Source organism: Triticum dicoccoides, chromosome 1A, assembly GCF_002162155.2.
Source record: "Triticum dicoccoides isolate Atlit2015 ecotype Zavitan chromosome 1A, WEW_v2.0, whole genome shotgun sequence".
Taxonomy (NCBI): Eukaryota; Viridiplantae; Streptophyta; class Magnoliopsida; order Poales; family Poaceae; genus Triticum; species Triticum dicoccoides.
In genome coordinates, this window is record NC_041380.1 from 545,642,571 (window position 1) to 545,657,756 (window position 15,186).

At 39.8% G+C, this 15,186-nt stretch overlaps 13 non-coding genes across 13 annotated transcripts; all 13 read right to left on the reverse strand.

Moving 5' to 3' along the window:
- Window positions 1-755: 755 nt before the first annotated feature.
- Window positions 756-842, reverse strand: LOC119297059. The gene has a single exon (XR_005145506.1). It is a non-coding gene; the product is annotated as a small nucleolar RNA snoR8a (small nucleolar RNA).
- Window positions 843-1,064: 222 nt separating this feature from the next.
- On the reverse strand, window positions 1,065-1,185 carry LOC119295829. Its single transcript, XR_005144351.1, has one exon. It is a non-coding gene; the product is annotated as a small nucleolar RNA SNORD14 (small nucleolar RNA).
- A 141-nt stretch (window positions 1,186-1,326) lies between these two features.
- On the reverse strand, window positions 1,327-1,507 carry LOC119296483. The gene has a single exon (XR_005145251.1). It is a non-coding gene; the product is annotated as a small nucleolar RNA Z112 (small nucleolar RNA).
- Window positions 1,508-1,565: 58 nt separating this feature from the next.
- Window positions 1,566-1,646, reverse strand: LOC119296834. Its single transcript, XR_005145404.1, has one exon. It is a non-coding gene; the product is annotated as a small nucleolar RNA snoR77Y (small nucleolar RNA).
- Window positions 1,647-1,703: 57 nt separating this feature from the next.
- Window positions 1,704-1,800, reverse strand: LOC119296616. Its single transcript, XR_005145343.1, has one exon. It is a non-coding gene; the product is annotated as a small nucleolar RNA snoR31/Z110/Z27 (small nucleolar RNA).
- A 42-nt stretch (window positions 1,801-1,842) lies between these two features.
- LOC119297249 lies at window positions 1,843-1,936 on the reverse strand. The gene has a single exon (XR_005145589.1). It is a non-coding gene; the product is annotated as a small nucleolar RNA snoR31 (small nucleolar RNA).
- Window positions 1,937-1,995: 59 nt separating this feature from the next.
- Window positions 1,996-2,091, reverse strand: LOC119295879. The gene has a single exon (XR_005144444.1). It is a non-coding gene; the product is annotated as a small nucleolar RNA R30/Z108 (small nucleolar RNA).
- A 59-nt stretch (window positions 2,092-2,150) lies between these two features.
- LOC119296727 lies at window positions 2,151-2,254 on the reverse strand. Its single transcript, XR_005145362.1, has one exon. It is a non-coding gene; the product is annotated as a small nucleolar RNA Z107/R87 (small nucleolar RNA).
- A 40-nt stretch (window positions 2,255-2,294) lies between these two features.
- Window positions 2,295-2,381, reverse strand: LOC119297105. The gene has a single exon (XR_005145531.1). It is a non-coding gene; the product is annotated as a small nucleolar RNA U31b (small nucleolar RNA).
- Window positions 2,382-2,470: 89 nt separating this feature from the next.
- Window positions 2,471-2,566, reverse strand: LOC119296410. The gene has a single exon (XR_005145192.1). It is a non-coding gene; the product is annotated as a small nucleolar RNA Z43 (small nucleolar RNA).
- A 97-nt stretch (window positions 2,567-2,663) lies between these two features.
- LOC119296169 lies at window positions 2,664-2,757 on the reverse strand. Its single transcript, XR_005144959.1, has one exon. It is a non-coding gene; the product is annotated as a small nucleolar RNA snR60/Z15/Z230/Z193/J17 (small nucleolar RNA).
- A 66-nt stretch (window positions 2,758-2,823) lies between these two features.
- LOC119296899 lies at window positions 2,824-2,900 on the reverse strand. Its single transcript, XR_005145445.1, has one exon. It is a non-coding gene; the product is annotated as a small nucleolar RNA U83 (small nucleolar RNA).
- A 202-nt stretch (window positions 2,901-3,102) lies between these two features.
- LOC119296394 lies at window positions 3,103-3,199 on the reverse strand. The gene has a single exon (XR_005145174.1). It is a non-coding gene; the product is annotated as a small nucleolar RNA Z43 (small nucleolar RNA).
- Window positions 3,200-15,186: the final 11,987 nt, after the last annotated feature.

Consider the following 15,186-nt stretch of genomic DNA (forward strand, 5'->3'; position numbering starts at 1 on the left):
AGTCCAATGGATTGCAGATAGTCCGATCATAGTAGCAATTTGTCAGGCGGGTAGGTTCAGGACATTCAGGGTTCAGAATGATAGTTAATCAGTTTGATCGTCATTCAGGCTGCTGTTTAAACCTTCTGTTTATTAAGGCTGCAGCAAATTTCAATAACTTGTCTTAAACCCTCACCTCAATCTCAAAAACGGAATTGAAAAGCTCCAATTTAAATAATGGTACCGGGGAAATACCCAGGGAAGAATCATTCTTTGAATCATCCAGATCTATCAGCGAATTCAATAAAAAACGGACTGATCCTCGGAATACACCATCATCTTTCGAAGTGCGCAGTCAATATTATGCTATATTCAAAGAAAAAGAGTAAAGGCTTTTCGCCCTTCAATACCAATTATGAAAGAGGAATTTACATGAGAAATTCATGACCATAGATCAATCACCAGCAATTAATCTCATTAAAAAATCTCTGTTTCAACATGTACATCTGTAGAAACCAAAGAGTGAAATTCAGATCAATAACATGTACAATTCACCAGGTACTGTTTCAATGCTTCAAACACAGAGCAAGGCCAATCACTCACGGTGGAGTTTAGATTGATCATCTATTGCTACGGTCTCCGAACATTATATAGATAATGAACAGGGCACCACGCATGAACTGGTGACAGCTCAGCTGGGTAAAAGCATTAGCTCTCACATAATATGGGAGCCGTAGAAAGGAAAACAAAGAGTAAAACAACATAATAATACACATTGGTGCTCAGATTCTATGGGTGTATAGATGTCGTTCATAGGGATTTTCCCATCAGTACGAGGAATGTTCTATAATCACTGCACCAAAAAAGGATCAATTCCAAAAAATAAGAAAGAGAAGAGCTTAGAATATGGGGGCGAGCGTAACCCAACATCCATCTGTACGGATTAGTGCTCTAAGCGCCACCTGAATAATCTCAGGAGCATTGTAAACTCTGGATGCAAGAACATCAGCTAAAACATTCAAACTGTGCACCCACATAGAAAAAAATCAAATAAAAGAAAACAAAGCACAGGGACATTGTTAATAAGGCTCAGACATCCAAGGAAGGAATTAGCAGCATTAGCTCTCAAGCCTGGCTGGGCGAAAGCTCTTAGGCGGCATCTGCGAATGTTTTGAGAAACAAGCCTTGTATTTATCATCATCGCCATATTCCCAAACTAACCAAATCATATTGACAACTTAAAAGCCACTGGAAAAATAATTTAACCACAATAACGAGCTCTATAGAATGACCAACTAAAATACAGACACAGGTTACAATTAACAAAAAAAAAAGATCAAACAGAGAATCCCTCAGAGACCCATTTAAAATCATGCACACAGCAGAACCAAACCAGGTGCAAATGGACATTCCAGCCCTGCCCAAACCACGAAGGTTATAGCCAAAGGAGGACACCTGCAGTGGTAAGAAACAGCTGTTGTTTACAGTGTCATACGGCACTTCCTGGTCAAAGAATCTTCACCGGGATAATTTAAGTTTGATCAAAATTAACACTAATGAAATAAATAAAAGCATTCGCCATTGGTTTTGTGCCTCAGAAAGCCGCAAAAATATCGTCATTCAGAATCAGACGGTAATTCCAACATAAAGCTGATCATCATAGGCTTCAACTACTTTGCAGGTCTCTGGTGTAATCGTAAAAGCAAATACATAAGAAAACATGGCGTATCATCAGAATATAAAAGCCTTCTCATCCACAGGAAAATAGGCACTGTGTCAGAAGGTGTCCTAAGATTGAATAAGGTTTCATCACATGATACCAACGAAATCATGCAGAACATAAATAATTAAAACTAATCTCTAATGGATTCAGTTGCAAAGATGGCATCACACAGGCAGCTCATGCCACCCCTCGGATCAAGTGTTGGATTATGCATCAATACCTCCTCATAATCCAAAGAGATAACCTAAATTGAAAAGCAAAACAACAGCCAAAAAGATCAAAGAAAGATATAGTTGCTCAGTGGTGGCAATGTTTAATTGGTTCGATTCTGCCAGCAATGTCGTCAATGCTTTCAGAAGAGGGAGCTTGTTATCCTCATTGCAACTACACTCTCCAAAGGAAACAGACAGACAAACAATGAACGGCAGATTAAAAATAAAGGCTATCAGATGGCTCGGTTCAGCGGGATAATCGGCATACAAAACAACTCCTGAGAGAAGACCTGTGATTTGGTCTGTTGAGCTTGAATATTTGCAAATCGTCACTGCCATCACCCAAGAAAATCAAACCAACTATTTGAGTTTCATTTGCTGAGTCAGATTTAATAGTATGTCAATCAGCACAGATCCACCTAAGCAGACCCTAAGACTGGGGCGACAAATTTGAAATCATCATCCTCACAACTACAGAGATCTGCTAACGTATGTACCTTTTGCTATACAAAATTATTTAAGTCTAAATGATTTCAATGGATAATGTGTAAAAAGAAGACTCGGAATATGGGTGGTGATATAGCAGGATGGTCGGCAAGGCAAATAAATGCCAGTTACGACGAACGAGACCAAATATCAATCTTCACTGTCCTCTACAACAAATTCATACATGAGGATACAAAGATATAACGAACAAACAAACAAACAAACACACAGATTGTGCAATTCTCGGGGAGAAGATAAGGTTGTAAGGTCATCAGATAGGAGCGAAAGACTATTTTTGTTCAAGTAATCACGATTTGATCATATGAACTATGCACTTGGGATCATCATTCGACCTTCGCAAACCAATAATTTCAAGAGAAAAAAGCGACAAGAAAAAATACAAAAGGATTCAAGGGATCGTGATGCCTCAGAAGGAAGGCAGTAGGTTATGTAATCACTAGTGATTCATTGAGAAAGGTTCACACTAATCATCAGCAGCAGCACGAACCCACAAAATCAACATCAAAAAGGACAAAGGGATGAGCAGCATCATTGGCCTCATAGAGAAGATTAGATCGTTCCACATGAAGAAACTTCGGACATATGCTTGTCATAATTAATTTAATCCTCGGCCAGCGATAAGAAACGAGAAATAAAACAAGAAGAGCAGCTGCATGGGGACGGCGATTCTAATCGAGAAGAGGACTCGGAATATGGGTGGTGATATTGCAGGATGGTCGGCAAGGCAAGGAGATTGCCAGTTACGACGAACGAGACCAAATATCAATCGTCACCGTCCTCAGGACAGATGCAAGATCCACACGGGAAGAACAAAACCGAAAACGGGTTGCAAAACAAGAAGGCAGATCGAGATATGATGGGTCAGAGGGTGAGGACGGGGGAAGAACCTGTTTGCTGGGATGGATGGGAGGTGGCGGCGTGGGGAAGAAGGGCATCTTCGCCGCTGCTTATATAGAGGGGTTCTGGGGCGTTAGGGTTTGGCTGGGGCGCCGGGCCGACTTGTGCCGTTGGATGGCCGGTCGTGGCTGCGTTCGGTGTGATCTGCTCGGCCCGTAGCCCCAGAACTAACGGGCCTGACGAACCCATCCATCCAATCCGCTAGTTCCGCCTGACTGTTTCTTTCTTTTCTCAATAAAAAAACTGACTGTTTCTTTTTTTTCTTCTCAAATATAGAGAAGAAAAAACTTATATTTTCCAAAATTTGCCTGGGCGCAATTCACGAGGAGATGAAGATATTATAGGCAAAGAAAGGGAAGTTAAAGTATCAGGTAGAAAGGTAAAATTGTACAGTTTTGCTAAAGCACATCTAGATGTGCCATAAATATCGCGCATCTAAATTCTATGTCATTGATCTTACGTCGAGATTCGTGTGGACATTTTCTTTTTCTTTTTTCTTTTTTTCTTTATGTTTGATTCACTCACTTAGATATACAATAACTAGAGCACATCTAGATATGCCCTAGACACACCCAAAATTGTATATGGCCTTTAGACTTTTCGCACATCATCTGTGGTCGGTGTCACAATAGAATTGCGACGAAGATTACTAGGTGTGCAGAAAACCGTCCACATGATCACCAACAACAATGATACAATAGCAAGAGGGCGAAATAATGCTGGAATTTTTTCAAGAAAGTCATTGTGAGAAGGTAAATTAGTCTTAAGAATATGTGGAAAGACACCTCGGACAGTAAGGCATCCCAATAAGACTTTTTGTTCTCGCAAAAAAAGTGACACATTTTGTTGAAGTTGAAGGCTAAGTGATACTCCAAACAGTCATAAGTATAAACAATTGCACAGCCGTAAAAACTAATGCAAGGGCAACTAGGTAAAATATAGGGTGGTACGACAAAGTACAGACCAATTGTACATATTACCTACTTCTACTTAATTACATGTCATCCTGATCCTCATGCACGATAAATCAGTCAATACATTGGGTCCATGATTTTGTTCGGCACAATCGTGTGGTATGTGTTACAAGTTTTATTTGATATTAATGAACAAGTATGCGAGTAGTTTTCCACGGACTCTGCTCCCTCCCGTGCAGTCTGATTAGATTGTATATAGATGTGAATCTAGGGTTGATAAAGTCAGGGGCATTGACATGCCACCATATAGAATGATCTTTGCGAAACAACTTGAAAATACGTCAACATCTTTTTCACATGTTTCTAAAGCAAAATATCAAATAAGATACCGAGGGGAGAGATTAAGAGGGGGTGATCGAGTCCTTTGTGGCGTGTACCTCCGAGTGTGTATCAATGCAAGTGCAATTGGATTCACCTAGTTTTTCTGAAGTTTCAATGTAAATAGTAGTTGATATCAATAAAGCTACCAGTGTTGGCCTTCCCCAAAGAAAAAGACTAGTGTAGACGTCCTTGATATCAACTTCGTGTGTGGTAACTTGTACAGGATTGTAAGAATTCATTTTTTTTTGGTAAGCCATGCATACACCACTCTATGAAAAAAAACTAAGTTAAGGGCTACGCAAATAATTTTGGGACAACGAGTAAAGTCGCACCTACTAGTCACATTTGTATTTGATTCCTCTTTATAAATACTAGGATGTGAGTGGTGTCATGACCATATAGTCAGACATACAAATATAGGTTGGTTCATCTGCTCGTCCAACTTCATATCTTTAAGTGGGAAAACTCTGTTGTAATTGCTAATTGGGAGTGATTATGCTTTAGGAATTAGCGGCGTTGGGAAATACAATCCAACTACCAGCACTCGGTGCATAAACTGAAACAATGGCTACCCGAAATATTTTTGGTACAACGAGTAGAGTCGCGCCTACTAGTCCACCACGTCTCCGTGTCCTCTTTACACATATACTCCCTCCGTCTGAAAATACTTATCCTCGAAATGCTTGTATCTAGACTTATTTTAATTCTACATTTTATTCATTTTTAGGACAAGTATTTTCGGACGGAGGGAATACCAGATATGTGAGTGCTAACATCAATGGCTCCAGTACACCTCTGATGTTGGTTAGAGTGACCTGATCACTGGTGGCAAGCACGTCCTATGCGATGAACATGAGAGGTCACGATCATGTACAACACAACCATGGTTCTCAAAGCCATGTTGGGAACGAATTGATGAATGTTGTGTGTGCAGCAGGAGAAAGTCATTTGTATACCGGGCAGTTACACCCGAATTGGTGAACCATGCATGCAAAAACGATAAGAATGCCATGAAATCGTCCATTGAAAACACCTAGGTTGTTGCCACTTGCGTCAAACTGTGCAAAGTTTATCAGCTAATTATTCGAGTGAGTCTTTCAAAGTCAGGGATTCCACCATTGTTGGTCTATGATCTACAATCGGCTGACCAATAGGAGGTCAATTAGTCCAAGAATTCAATGTAAGACACCTCATGCAAGCTTTGTTTTCTATTACAGCAAGGCAGCTCAGTAGACATTGATGATGCCGCAAGCTAATTTTGACCCCAAAACAGCAGAAAACAATTAAACGATAGTAAGAAAATACAAGTACAACTAAGAAGCATCCGGGACGGTGGTACAAAGACAAAGTCCAAGACAATAGTACGAAATCCATCGGATCAGCGACGCGTGTGAGTCACCTACTTAATTATAGATCATTTGATCCTCAGGTGTGACATATTGCTAGTGCATCGTGGTCGGGATCTTGTTTGCCAAACTGGTGTGATCTGTGTTGAAACTTTTACTTGGTATCGACGAACGGGTATGCAAGAAGTTTGTCTCAGATTCTGCTCGCTCCATCGCAGTCTGTGTGGATTTCCTGCAAGTGTGGATGTGGATCCAAGGGTCGACAAAATCTGGAGCATTAACGTACCACCAGACACATCGACCGCAACAAAATAGTTTGGAAATATGTCAACATCTTTTCATATACTTCTGAAGCAGCTCATCAAACAAGATTTTGAGAGGAGAGTGTATGAACTACTGATGCCTTCACGCACAGAAAGATTGGGCCTTATGACATCCTTTGAGTTCACCATGAAGGATACAAGTAAATGCCATGGAACGAACTGATTGTTGGAATACGGATGGGCTTAGGCCCATATAAGACACTAATCCCTAGTTAATCTTGAGGCCCATGTACGAGATGGCGGGTGGTGAGAAGTTTAGTCCCACCTTACTAGTTGAGGAGAGTTGAGACCCCTTTATAAGGGTTGCTCTACCACTTGCCATTGGGAGCTTGGGAAGAGGAGTGGTGCACGCGCGCTCCTCCTCCTCCGCCGCCCGCCTCGCCTCTTCACGACGCGCGCGCGCCGCGGGTTGCGGGAATGAGCCGAAGCTTATTTTTGCCGCTCGGGAACGAATTAATTAATGAATTAATTAACGAGTCGCTAACATGTGGGCTGATAACCCACAAGTATAGGGGATCGCAACAGTTTTCGAGGATAGAATATTCAACCCAAATTTATTGATTCGACACAAGGGGAGTCAAAGAATATTCTCAAGTATTAGCAGCTGAGTTGTCAATTCAACTACACCTGGAAACTTAGTATCTGCAGCAAAGTGTTCAGTAGCAAAATAATATGATAGTAGTGGTAACGGTAGCAAAAGGTAACAACAGCAAAAGTAATGTTTTTGGTATTTTGTAGTGATGATATCAATAACAACGGAAAAATAAATAAGCGAAGAACAATATATGGAAAGCTCGTAGGCAATGGATCAGTGATGGAGAATTATGCCGGATGCGGTTCATCATGTAACAATCATAACACAGGGTGACACAGAACTAGCTTCAATTCATCAATGTAATGTAGGCATGCATTCCGAATATAGTCATACGTGCTTATGGAAAAGAACTTGCATGACATCTTTTGTCCTACCCTCCCGTGGCAGCGGGGTCCTAGCGGAAACTAAGGGATATTAAGGCCTCATTTTAATAGAGTACCAGAACAAAGCATTAGCACATAGTGAATACATGAACTCCTCAAACTACGGTCATCACCGGTAAGTATCCCGATTATTGTCACTTCGGGGTTAACGGATCATAACACATAATAGGTGACTATAGACTTACAAGATAGGATCAAAAACTCTCATATATTGATGAAAACATAATAGGTCCAGATCTGAAATCATGGCACTCGGGCCCTAGTGACAAACATTAAGCATAGCAAAGTCATAGCAACATCAATCTCAGAACATAGTGGATACTAGGGATCAAACCCTAACAAAACTAACTCGATTACATGATAGATCCCATCCAACCCATCACCGTCCAGCAAGCCTACGATGGAATTACTCACGCACGATGGTGAGCATCATGAAATTGGTGATGGAGGATGGTTGATGATGACGATGGCGACAGATTCCCCTCTCTAGAGCCCCGAACGGGCTCCAGATCAGCCCCCCGAGAGGTTTTAGGGCTTGGCAGCGGCTCCGTATCGTAAAACACGATGAATTCTTCTCTCTGATTTTTTTCTCCCCAAAACCAAATATATAGAGTTGGGGTTGAGGTCGGAGGAGCTCCAGGGGGCCCATGAGGTAGGGGGCGCGCTCTAGGGGGGCAGGCGCGCCCCCCACCCTCGTGGACAGGTGGTGGAGCCCCCTGGTCTTCATTTTTTGCAAGGATTTTTTACATTTTCCGAATAGATGTTCCGTGAAGTTTCAGGTCATTCCGAGAACTTTTGTTTCTGCGCATAAATAACACCATAGTAATTCTGCTGAAAACAACGTCAGTCCGGGTTAGTTCCATTCAAATCATGCAAGTTAGAGTCCAAAACAAGGGCAAAAGTGTTTGGAAAAGTAGATACGACGGAGACGTATCAACTCCCCCAAGCTTAAACATTTGCTTGTCCTAAGGCAATTCAGTTGATAAACTAAAAGTGATAAAGAAAAACTTTTACAAACTCTATTTGCTCTTGTTGTTATAAATATGTAAAGTCAACATTCAAGTTTTCAGCAAAGATTATGACTAACCACATTCACAATAACGCTTAGGTCTCAAGTTTACTCATATCAATGGCATAATCAACTAGCGAGCAAAAATAATAAATCTCGGATGACAACACTTTCTCAAAACAATCATAATATGATATAACAAGATGGTATCTCGCTAGCCCTTTCCGAGACCGCAAAACATAAATGCAGAGCACCTTTAAAGATCAAGGACTGACTAGACATTGTAATTCATGGTAAAAGAGATCCGGTCAGGTCATACTTAATGTAAACTAACAACAATGAATGCAAATGACAGCGGTGCTCTCCAACTGGCGCTTTTTAATAAGAGGATGATGACTCAACATAAAAGTAAATAGATAGGCCCTTCGCAGAGGGAAGCAGGGATTTGTAGAGGTGCTAGAGCTCGGTTTTGAAATAGAGATGAATAATATTTTGAGCGGTATACTTTCATTGTCAACATAACAACCAAGAGATGGTGATATCTTCCATGCTACACACATTATAGGCGGTTCCCAAACATAATGGTAAAGTTTATACTCCCCCTCCACCAACAAGCATCAATCCATGGCTTGCTCGAAACAACGAGTGCCTCCAACTAACAAGAGTCCCAGGGGAAGTTTTGTTTGCAATTATTTTAATTTGATTTGCATAAAGCATGGGACTGGGCATCCCAGTGACCATCCACTTTCTCGTGAGTGAGGAGCGGAGTCCACTCCTCTTGAGAATAACCTGCCTAACATGGAAGATGCGGACAACCCTAGTTGATACATGAGCTATTCGAGCATACAAAACAGGATATTTATTTGAAAGTTTAGAGTTTGGCACATATAAATTTACTTGGAACGGTAGGTAGATACCATATATAGGTAGGTATGGTGGACTCATATGAAATAACTTTGGGGTTTATAGAGTTGGATGCACAAGCAGTATTCCCGCTTAGTACAGGGGGAAGCGACCAGCTAGAGAGCGACAACAGTCATGAACATGCATTAAAATTAATCAACACCGAATGCAAGCATGAGTAGGATATAATCCACCATGAACATAAATATCGTGAAGGCTATGTTGATTTTGTTTCAACCACATGCGTGAACATGCGCCAAGTCAAGTCACTTAAATCATTCAGAGGAGGATACCACCCTATCATACCACATCACAACCATTTTAACAGCATGTTGGCACGCAAGGTAAACCATTACAAGCTCCCAGCTAATCAAGCATGGCACAAGAAACTATGATCTCTAGTTGTCATTGCAATCATGTTTATTCATAATAGGCTGAATCAGGAACGATGAACTAATCATATTTACAAAAACAAAAGATGTCGAGTTCATACCAGCCTTTCTCATCTCAGTCTGTCCATCATATATCGTCATAATTGCCTTTCACTTGCACGACCGAACGATGTGAATAATAATAATAGTGTGCGTGCATTGGACTAAGCTGGAATCTGCAAGCATTCAATAAACATGAGAAGACAAGACAATATGGGCTCTTTTGTCAGATCAACAATAATGCATATAAGAGCTACTTCAACAATTTAATTATGGTCTTCTCCTATCGCCCCCCAAAGAAAAGAGAAGAAATAAAACTATTTACACGGGAAAGCTTCCAACAAGCAAAAGAAGAACAAGAAATCTTTTTGGGTTTTCTTATTAATTACTACTACAAGTATGGAAATTAAAACTAGCTAAAAGCTACAACTATTTTTTTTGGTTTTTCTTAAGGTTTATTAAATACACAAGAAGAAAGCATAAAAAGAAAAATAAACTAGCATGGATGATACAGTGAAAAAGTAGGAGCATCGACATCTAGCAATAAGTGTGTGAACATGAATGTAATGTCGGTGGGAAATACGTACTCCCCCAAGCTTAGGCTTTTGGCCTAAGTTGGTCTATGGACACGGCTAGCCTGGCGGATATCCATAGTAAAAGTTGGGGTCGTACTGAGATGCAGCGGCTATCGCCTCCTGAGCTGCAGCGTGGCGACGAGCAGCCTCAGCCCACCTCTCGTACTCATCTGCCTCCTCTCTGATAATAACATATCTTCCTTTTGCCTGATAATCAAAGAAGGCAGGAGCAGGGAGAGTAATACGGACAGCACGCCGTCTGTCAAAGATTAGTCGATACTGGAGAGGTGATTCACTCCTCTCAACAAACCGGTGGTGAACCATAGCATTAAAATCTAGGTAAGCGGGAGGCAATTCAATATCATCCTCGCGTATGGTTACACCAAGAAAATCAGCTAAGCGGGTTGCATAAATTCCACCAAAGAAATCTCCATTAAATCTATTAAGATGCAACCTACGTGCAACAATGGCTCCCAAATTATAGGATTTGTCTCCTAACACAGCACTCCTTAGAATACTGAGGTCAGGAACACACATATGACATGCTTCATCTTTACCATTTATGCATCTACCTATGAAGAGAGCAAAATAATGTATAGCAGGAAAATGAATGCTCCCTATGGTAGCTTGGGTTATATCTCTGGATTCCCCCACAGTTATACTAGCAAGAAAATCTCTAAATTCAGATTTGCGAGGTTCCCTGATACTACCACATTGTAGAAGTTTGCAAGCAGGGGTAAAATCCTCTAAGTCCATAGTATAAGAATTTTCATAAAGATCAAACAGGACAGTTGGAGAATTACGTGAAGATGAAAATTCAAACCTCCTCACAAAGGAACTAGTGAGATAGTGATACTGTCTGCACTTCTCTTCCTCGAAGCTCACAAGATCCGCGTTACGCAAATATGTGTTAAATTCTTTCTTAATTCCTGCTCGATCCATAAAGTTTTCCGAAGGCCATTCGCAAGGACGCACTGGAGCGTCTCTTGGTGGCTCTTCATCAGCATCGCGCATTGCAAGCCTGGGTCCTTGCTTCCTTGAAGAACCACCTTGGAACATTTTCCTAAGCATATTTCTTCCTCTAAAAAAACTCTGATATTTTTAGTAACTTCAGAAGAAAAGTGAATCAAACTCAATAATATTGATAGCAACTACTCCTACAAGTGCCTAGAGCCTATATCATGCATCAAAACTATTTGGAACCATATAGATTCGACATGCAAGCTCAAGAACATGGTCACCTAGGCAGCAAAAATTTGCAATGAATAAAGCACTAGAACAAACACTAATTGAACCAATGGAGGAGTCACATACCAAGGAACAATCTTCCCAAGCAGTTTTGTGAGAGGTGCTTTGAGCAAGGAGATCGAAAATGGCAGCAAAATGAGCTTGGACTCAGGTTTGAGCTGGATATTCGTGTTTGTGGGAGGAAGAAGGAGTGTGTGGGTGAAAGAATGAGTGGAGGAGGGCCACCATGGGCCCACGAGGCAGGGGGGCACGCCTAGGGGGTAGGGCGCGCCCCTGACCCTCGTGGCCAGGTGCCAGCTCCTCCTGCTGTGTTCTTAGTGCCAAATATTCTCAAATATTCCAGAAAAAATCCTATTTAAATTTCAGGGCATTTGGAGAACTTTTATTTTCGGGGTATTTTTATATTGCACGGATAATTCAGATAACAGACAGAAAATACTATTTTATTTTATTTATTATAAATAACAAAAAGTATGAGGAGGGTACAGAAGGTTGTGCCTTCTAGTTTCATCCATCTCATGCTCATCAAAAGGAATCCACTAACGAGGTTGATCAGGTCTTGTTAACGAACTCATTTCGAATAACATGGAACCAGAGAAATTTCGAATAACACTATGTTACCTCAACGGGGATATGCACATCCCCAATAATAAGAATATCATATTTCTTCTTGACAGTAGGAAGAGGAAATTCAAAACCTCCAAATATAATGGATGGAATTTTTCCAATAGAGTTGATACTATGAACTTGAGGTTGTTTCCTCGAAAAGTGTATCGTATGCTCATTACCATTAACATGAAAAGTGACATTGCCTTTAGTGCAATCAATAACAGCCCCTGCAGTATTCAAAAAGGGACTTCCAAGAATAATAGACATACTATCGTCCTCGGGAATATCAAGAATAACAAAGTCCGTTAAAATAGTAACGTTTGCAACTACAACAGGCATATCCTCACAAATACCGACAGGTATAGCAGTTGATTTATCAGCCATTTGCAAAGATATTTTAGTAGGTGTCAACTTATTCAAATCAAGTCTACGATATAAAGAGAGAGGCATAACACTAACACCGGCTCCAAGATCACATAAAGCAGTTTTAACATAGTTTCTTTTAATGGAGCATGGTATAGTGGGTACTCCTGGATCTCCAAGTTTCTTTGGTATTCCACCCTTAAAAGTATAATTAGCAAGCATGGTGGAAATTTCAGCTTCCGGTATCTTTCTTTTATTAGTAACAATATCTTTCATGTACTTAGCATAAGGATTCATTTTAAGCATATCAGTTATTGCATACGCAAAAAGCTAGGTCTAATCATTTCAGCAAAGCGCTCAAAATCCTCATCATCCTTTTTCTTGAATGGTATTGGAGGAAAAGGCATGGGTTTCTGAATCCAAGGCTCTCTTCCCTTACCGTGTTTCCTAGCAACAAAGTCTTTCTTATCATAACATTGATTCTTTGATTGTGGGTTATCAAGATCAACAGCAGGTTCAATTTCTACATCATTATCATTGCTAGGTTGAGCATCATCATGAACATTATCATTAACATTATCACTAGTTTCAGGTTCATTACCAGATTGTGTTTGAGCATCAGAGATAGAAATATCATTTGGATTCTTAGGTATTTCAGTAATAGGTTTACTAGAAGTATATAAAGTCCTATCATTTTTCTTTTTCCTCCTTTTAGAAGGACTAGGTGCATATATATTATTTCTCTGAGAATCTTGCTCAATTCTCTTAGGGTGACCTTCAGGATACAGAGGTTCCTGAGTCATTTTACCACCTCTAGTCATAACTATAATAGCATTATCATTATTCTTACTATTCAATTCATTGAGAAAATCATTTTGAGCTTTAAGTACTTGTTCTACTTGAGTGGTAACCATAGAAGCATGTTTACTAATAAGTTTTAGTTCACTTTTAACATTAGCCATATAATCACCCAAGTGTTCAAGCATATTTGAATTGTATTTGAATTGTCTACCAAAATAAGCATTAAAATCTTCTTGCTTAGCCATAAATTTATCAAACTCATCTAAGCATGGGCTAGCAAACTTAGTAAATGAGATTTCAGCTTTATCATATCTATAGAGAGAATTTACCTTCACTACCTGTGTTAGGTTATCAAAACCATGAGTTTCTTCAATAGGCAATGGATTAAGATCATATGTTTCTTCAACAGGCGGTAAATTAAGACCATGTATTTCTTCAATAGGAGGTAAATTCTTAAAATCTTCAGCTTTAATACCTTTTTCTTTCATAGATTTCTTTGCCTCTTGCATATCTTCAGAACTGAGAAATAGAATACCTCTCTTCTTCGGAGTTGGTTTAGGAATAGGCTCAGGAGTTGGTTCAGGAACTGGTTCAGGAAGTGTCCAATTATTTTCATTTGTCAACATATTATTCAATAGAGTTTCAGCTTCATCCGGTGTTCTTTCCCTGAAAACAGAACCAACACAACTATCCAGGTAATCTCTGGAGGCATCAGTTAGTCCATTATAAAAGATATCAAGTATTTCATTTTTCTTAAGAGGATGATCAAGCAAAGCATTAAGTAACTTGAGAAGCCTCCCCCAAGCTTGTGGGAGTCTCTCTTCTTCAATTTGCACAAAATTATATATATCCCTTAAAGCAGCTTGTTTCTTATGAGCAGGGAAATATTTAGCAGAGAAGTAATAAATCATATCCTGGGGACTATGCACACAACCAGGATCAAGAGAATTAAACCATATCTTAGCATCACCCTTTAATGAGAACAGAAATATTTTAAGGATATAAAAGTAACGAGTTCTCTCATCATTGGTGAATAGGGTGGCTATATCATTTAATTTAGTAAGACGTGCCACAACAGTTTCAGATTCATAGCCATGAAAAGGATCATATTCAACCAAAGTAATTATATCAGGATCAACAGAGAATTCATAATCCTTATCAGTAACACAGATAGGTGAGGTAGCAAAAGCAGGGTCAGGTTTTATTATAGCATTAAGAGATTGCTGCTTCCATTTAGCTAATAACCTCTTGAGTTCGTATCTATCTTTGCATGCTAAAATAGCTAAAGAAGCTTCTTTATCAAAAGCATAACCCTTAGGAATAACGGGTAAGTCTTCATCATCACTTTCATCAGTATTATCAGGTTCAATATTTTCATTCTCTCTAACCCTAGCAAGTTGTTCATCAAGAAATTCACCAAGTGGCACAGTAGTATCAAGCATAGAAGTAGTTTCATCATAAGTATCATGCATAGCAGAAGTGGCATCATCAATAACATGCGACATATCAGAACGAATAGCAGAAGCAGGTTTAGGTGTCGCAAGCTTACTCAAAACAGAAGGTGAATCAAGTGCAGAGCTAGATGGCAGTTCCTTACCTCCCCCCGTAGTTGAGGGATAAATCTTGGTTTTTGGATCTCTCAAGTTCTTCAAAATGATAAGCAGATATAAATCCCAAGTGACTCAAAGAATAGAGCTATGCTCCCCGGCAACGGTGCCAGAAAATAGTCTTGATAACCCACAAGTATAGGGGATCGCAACAGTTTTCGAGGGTAGAGTATTCAACCCAAATTTATTGATTCGACACAAGGGGAGCCAAAGAATATTCTCAAGTATTAGCAGCTGAGTTGTCAATTCAAACACACTTGGAAACTTAGTATCTGCAGCAAAGTGTTTAGTATCAAAGTAATATGATAGTAGTGGTAACGGTAGCAAAAGGTAACAATAGCAAAAGTAATGTTTTTGGTATTTTGTAGTGATGATAGCAA